The sequence below is a fragment of the Rhinopithecus roxellana genome, chromosome 2 (genome assembly GCF_007565055.1).
Source record: "Rhinopithecus roxellana isolate Shanxi Qingling chromosome 2, ASM756505v1, whole genome shotgun sequence".
In the NCBI taxonomy this organism is placed as follows: Eukaryota; Metazoa; Chordata; class Mammalia; order Primates; family Cercopithecidae; genus Rhinopithecus; species Rhinopithecus roxellana.
In genome coordinates this window covers 40636193-40643250 of record NC_044550.1, presented here as the reverse complement: position 1 = coordinate 40643250, position 7058 = coordinate 40636193, and positions in this window count along the sequence as shown.

The following is a 7058-nucleotide window of genomic DNA, read 5'->3' as shown; positions in this document are numbered from 1 at the left end:
GTTTTAGTCATGAAATCCTTGCCCATGTCTATGCCCTGAGTGGTATTGCCTACGTTTTCTTCTAGGGTTTTTATGGTTTTAGGTCTAACTTGTAAGTCTTTAATCCATCTTGAATTAATTTTTGTGTAAGGTATAAGGAAGAGATCCAGTTATAGCTTTCTACATATGACTAGCCAGTTTTCCTAGCACCATTTATTAAATAGGGAATCCTTTCCCCATTTCTTGTTTTTGTCAAGTTTGTCAAAGATCAGATGGTTGCCTTAAGCTGATAAGCACCTTCAGCAAAGTGTCAGGATACAGCATGAATGTGCAAAAATCACAAGCATTCTTATACTCCAATAACAGACAAACAGAGAACCAATTCATGAGTGAACTCCCATTCATAATTGCTACAAAGAGAATAAAATACCCAGGAATTCAACTTACAAGGGATGTGAAGGATCTCTTCATGGACAACTACAGACCACTGCTCAATGAAATAAAAGAGGACACAAACAAATGGAAAAACACTTCATGCTCATGGATAGGAAGAATCAATATGGTGAAAATGGCCATACTGCCCAAGATAATTTATAGATTCAATGCCATACCCATTAAGCTACCAATGACTTTCTTCACAGAATTGGAAAAAACTGCTTTAAAGTTCATAGGGAACCAAAAAAGAGCCCGCATTGCCAAGACAATCCTAAGCAAAAAGAACAAAGCTGGAGGCATCACGCCACCTGACTTCAAACTATACTACAAGGCTACAGTAACCAAAGCAGCATGGTACTCATACCAAAACAGAGATATAGACCAATGGAACAGAACAGAAGCCTCAGAAATAACACCACGCATCTACAGCCTATGGTATTTTACTATGGAAGCCCACCCTGACTAAGATTTCAATTTAGCTCCCATGTAGTTCCCTGTTGCTTGGCAATCTTCTGACTTACTACCTTGTCATATGGTGTGTCCCAAATCAGTCCTTCTCCTCTTTCCATATCCCCCTACTTCAATATTCACCCATATGTGGCCAAGTCTTCCTCCACCTGAGCTCCTTGCAGAGGAATGAACAATTGTTTGAATATTAATGAATATTAAAGTAAGTAAAGAAGAGATAAATCTCCGTTTGCTTTGATAGTAGGGTGATCTTTGGTGAACTTAGGAAAAGTTTCAACCAAGTAGTCATAGTATGATCCAAGTTAACATGCATTGAACCAGGCGTGGTGGCTCATGCCTGTAATCCCAGCACTTTGGGAGGCTCAGGGGGGCGGATCATTTGTGGTCAGGAGTTCAAGACCAGCCTGGCCAACATGGTGAAACCTCTTCTATACAAAAATTAGCTAGGCATGGTGGTGCATGCCTGTAAACCCAGCTACTTGGGAGGCTGAGGCAGGAGAATCACTTGAACTTGGAGGCAGAGGTTGAAGTGAGCCAAGATCATGCCATTGCACTTCAGCCTGGGCAACAGAGTGAGACTCCGTCTAAAAAAAAGGCAAGTTAACAGGCATTGAAGATTAAAAGGGAAGTAAAGAAGAAGGGGAGTTATCTGGTGTTAACAACTGGAGAAATTTTCTGTGAAGGGGAGTTTACAAGTGGTAGGACATGAAACTGAAATTGAATATATGGTTGAAAAGGATTTTTTGGAAGACTCAGAATAAGAAAGCAGTTTTACATGCCAGTGAGAATAATTTGGTAAAAAGTGGGACATCGATGGTGTAAGAGAGAAAAAGAGGGAATAGTTGAAGAAATTGTGTCCTCAAAGTGTAAGAGGGTATGATAGCGACAGCGTAAGTAGAGGGGTTCAGCTTTAAGAGGAGCAGGGACAAGTCTTCCATCATGATATGAAAATAGAAAAAAATGTAGTTTAGGAAGATTTAAAATTTAGTAGTGGGAATTTGAGATGCTCTCCTCTGATGGATCTGTCAATTTTTGCGTATTTATTTCTTTGGAATCTGTTTTCTATTGAATTTGAGGGTGCTAATCTGATGATGGTTTTATTTTGTCAACTAGCTGGTCATCAACTAGTTATCTGATAGCAATGGACTTGGGAAGAATTTGGGGACTTGGTTTCAGGAACTGCATCTATTGGGGTAGGCAGCTGTTGTAGAGGAACCAGCTGTTAATAATGATAGAAGGTACATCCCAGGAAGTAGAACACAATTGGCACATTTAATGATAGATAATGGAAAGTTCAGGAGAGCAACTAGTAAGGAAGAAATGGATTAGAGCATAGCAAGATACATTCTATCAGGTAGGTCGAACATAGTAATTAGCAATCTATAATTAACAATTTTGGTACATAGACTGGCATATAGTTTGTAGCAGGAAAGCCTGCCATCAATTAGCCTGTCTTCCCCAATTAATATTGGTTTAAGAGCACACTTCAGGCCAGGCACAGTGGCTCACACCTGTAATCCCAGCACTTTGGGACGCTGAAGCTGGTGGAGGTCACAAGTTCGAGACTATCCTGGACAACATGGTGAAAGCCCGTCTCTATTAAAAATACAAAAATTGGTTGGGCTTGGTGGTGGGTGCCTGTAATTCCAGCTACTAGGGAAGCTGAGGCAGGAGAATCACTTGCACCTGGGAGACAGGTTGTGGTGAGCCAAGATAGTGGCCATTGCACTCCAGCCTGGGAGACAAGAGCGAAACTCCATTTCAAAAAAACAAAACAACAACAAAAAAAAAACCAGACTTCAGTTCCAAGAATTTTAAAGAGAAGGCATTAAAGGCATTAGAATGGCAAGAGTAAGGCAGGACCTTATCCTAGCTTTCTGGGGAGATCACTGAGATAGTAAGTCCAGCATAGAAAATAAGATGTGAATCACTTAACCAGGACTGGCGTGTTAATTTGGGAGGTGGTCTTACAGATAATGCAGGGGTTTAGTTCCTATTATAAGGATCCATGTTTTCTGAGGTCTGAAGTTTTACATATGGGTAGGGTTTCTATAAGTGGGTATAAAAGGAAGTATTTTGCTAGACGAGGTGGCCCATGCCTGTAATTCCAGTAGTTTGGGAGGCTGAGGTGGGAGGATCGCTTGAGGCCAGGAGTTTTGAGACCAGCCTGGGCAACATAGTGAGACCCTTTCTCTACAAGAATAAAAATAAAAAAATTCGCCAGGCATAGGAATTCACACCTGCAGTCCCAGCTACTTAGGAGACTAAGGCAGGAGGATTGCTTGAGCTCAGGAGTTGGAGGTTGCAGTGAGCTATTATTACACCACTCCAACCTGGTGAAAGAGTGAGACCCTATCTCTGACAGCAACAAAAACTGAAACATTTTACTGACGAATGCCACAAACATCATTAAATCTATAACAATAATGTAATATTTTATTATTAACTGCTTGACATAACTCTAAAGTGCTTTTTTTTCTTCTAAAATATTTTGGCTGCATGCTACTTGATTATATTTTAGTATAGCAATATTTTATAATACCTTTTTTTATATATTGGTAGCTTTCAAAGGTTTCTTTCAGTTTTACAACTATTGATTACTAATGACATCCTAGCATGAAATCTGACACATTGCAATGCATAAAAAAGATGTACTTGCTCTTTCTAGTACTGCCATGGTTTTGTGCCCTAGAAGCACAGGAATTCTCATAAATCTTGTACATTTCCAATCAAAAGAAAAAAATGTAGAGGGGTTTATAGTTGTATATGCTGCTGCATTGTTCAGTATAGTTCTGAAAAGAGAGAATTTCCATTTTGACTAGGATTTGATAAGGATCAAATCTTTTCCTTATGCTTTTCCTACTAAGTATATTAGTTTGCTATTGTTGCATAACAGATCACCACAAACTTCGAGTCTTAAAACAATACATCATGTTTATCTCACAACTTGTATGGGTAAGGGGTCCAGCTACAAACTGAGTCTTTTGCTCAGGGTTTCACTGGACTATAATCAAGGTGCTTGCCAGACTGTATGCTTACCTGGAGGTTTGACTAAGGAAGAATCCACTTGTAGGCTTTTTCAGGATGCTGGAAGAATTCATTTCCCTGTCTGACTGAAGACCCTAGCTTCTTACTAGCTGTCCATTGGGGGCTGCCCTCAGTTCCTAGAGGCTGTCCACAGTTCTCTGCCACATAGCTCTCTGCAAAGGCATTTTACAATATGGCTCTTTGCTTAAGGGCGAATTTCTCACTTCAGTTTGCTAAGATAGTCTTATATAATGTAATGTAATCACAAGACTGATATCCTAGCACCTTTGCTTGCTAATGTAACCTGATCAAGGAATGACATCTTATTAATTTGCCATAGGCAAAATATGATAGAAAGCAAGTCACAAGTTCCAATCACTCTCAAAGAAAGGGGATTATATAAGAGTATACCTTATTGGGAATCACCTTTGGGTGTACATGTACAATAATTTTCCACAGAGAAGCTTCTGTACATTTTGTGTCTTGTTTTCTTCTCACCACTTACATAGTTCTGTTGCCATATGTCTAGACACATTCATATCATGATATGACCTTTAGCCCTACACTTTCCTGTTACTATGCCAGGTAAGTCACTATAGTAGGTATTTTTTCTAGTGTTATGCCTGGAAGTTTCTTGCAATGGTTAGCAATGACTTAGCATAACATGAAAGCGACCAGGAATCACTCACTATCCCTCTAGACTCAATCTAAAGATATTCTTAATTCAAATTCCCCTTGGCTGGGTCCCAAAAATACACATGGCCATCTCAATACCACTTCATTTGAGGGGAAGGGTGACAGAGGGAACGGAAGAATGGAAAGAGATAGTCTTAACCAATTGCAATTAAAAATTTTTTTTGTGTGTGTGGATTTTATAAAAACATGTGACCACGTGAAAACGTATTTTCCAGGGCCCCAAGAGTGGACTGAAATAAGTGAGGAATTTGGAAATTAAGTTTCATGAGCTTTATAGGAAATCCATTTCAAGTTGCCATTTATTTATTAACTTACTTGATAATTGTTCTCTAAATCTGAAGTGATGGCTAGAATTTTAAAACATGTGAACATTCTTATCCAATGAACTAGTTATAAATAAATGAAGAAAAAAACAGGAGCCAAGAGTTCCCAAGAAACTAAGTAATTAGGCAGAGCCTACCCACTATACATCAGATAAAGATTCTAACCCCTAGAGTTTAACATATTTGGATTTAATTTATGAAAAACAATGAAAATCCATTCCTTTCCCTTAGAGCTACATTTATTGTGCAATCATTGTGTTTCAGAGCTTCATTTAGTTTTTATGCATTGTATTTAAGTTATGTGCTACTTAAATTTGTAGGCATATATAGTCTAAATTTTGTTTTGAAAAGTTAATTGGTGATTGTGGCAGGTACTGCAGTTTTCTGACCAAAAAGGTCAGAAAAAGGCCTCTTTTTCTTTCTTCTTCCTCCCCACCCCAAAAATAAAAAAATAGAAAAAGCCTTCAATTTTTTTTTAGTTATCAGATTGCTAAGTGTTCACAGAAATTGAGCCCTGTCCCACAAGACAAATTATTACCTTAAAGTGTTCAGGGTAATCTTCTTTGCTAGTGATTTGTTTAGGGTCAGTCATGTGTCCCAGTTCTAGCCAATTTAAGGGGAAGTACTGAGAGTTATGGGAAAGAGAGATTCATAATGAAAAGTGACCCTTTTCTTCTGCCTTTGACCCCTAGAATGGTGACAGCCAACTTCTAGTCAGAAAAAAGAAAGCCTATTATAATCAGAGAAGCTGAGTCAAAGCTCTGACTTAACTGATTCTGCATGCCTACCTCTGGACATCCTATAACATGAGATGGAAAAATGCCACTTCTAGTTTGACACTTTTATTCCTTACAACAGAACCCCTTCTAATAGAAACAATGATGTATAAAATAAAAGTCAGACAGACACACATATAACCTTTATTATGTTTTGTCTTAATACACACACAATATGAGTTTATTTTGGTAATTTGGAATTACAGGAATTCACAAGGAAGAGATTTTTAAGAAATCGTGCAGATAATTATATTAACAGTTTTTGTATATATTTATCTATTGCTGCTATGCATACATTTTATATAACTTTTAAAGTTAGACTAATTGTTTTAAACTTGATTCCTAATAATCATAAAAATAAGCAAGATTAGATTGAATCTGATTTTTTCTTTTAAAATTTCTTTTATTCATATAAGCACAATGTATAGTAATTAGAAAAGCCCAAGGCATTGGTTCAATGTAGGAAAGTGGACCACAGGTAAAACAGATGGAGTTCTAGAAGTGTTTTAACTGCCTAAAAATATTATCTGTTTATGACTACCACCTAAGTTTTAAGACAAGGTCACTCTCAGGAAATTTCAAACTCATTTATGCTATGTTCCCTGGTAGATAATGTTTGTGGTACCTTCCCTAGAGTATTTTTTTAGCTACTGTATTTCTGTTGAATAGGCTTAAATTGAACTAATGTAGACTTTGTTCAATTTACTGTCATTAGTTAATGTCACTCCTGTACTAAACTGAATTGCTAAAAGAAATTCAATTTTTAACTAGTTTTATAAGCTAAGGAAGAGAAACCAAGATAGAATCTCAAATATCTGATATATTAGATTGACTCTGTAGAACATTTCCTTTTTTACAAGGAGTCCTCACCTTTTATTACAATAGGACATAAAATAAATGATTATAATATCAAATATGAAATATTGTCTGTTGAGTGGATTATCTTTAATTTCAAAGCCATATTTATCTTTTGTGCTATGATTTTAGTTTATACATTACATTATAATGTATAATTATACATTATAATTTATGGACCACAAAATTCATATAGAATAATTATTTCTGTTATGTTTTTTATTACATATTGAACCTTAAGAGAGTTTCTTGGTTTGAAAACAATAAGCATATTGAAGCAATCTTGTTTCAATATTTACATTTTTATGTTTGCATATAAACTGATGAATAGATTCTGTTATATTTTTACTGTAATAGACTTCTTTATATATAGACAAAGTCAACTAGGACTTCTTAAACTTTTTTTGTGCTATGAGCTGCTGTGGCAGTCTGGTCCATCCCTCTCAGGATTGTGTTTTTAAATGAGTAAAGTAATACAAATAGGACAAAAATTTAAAAA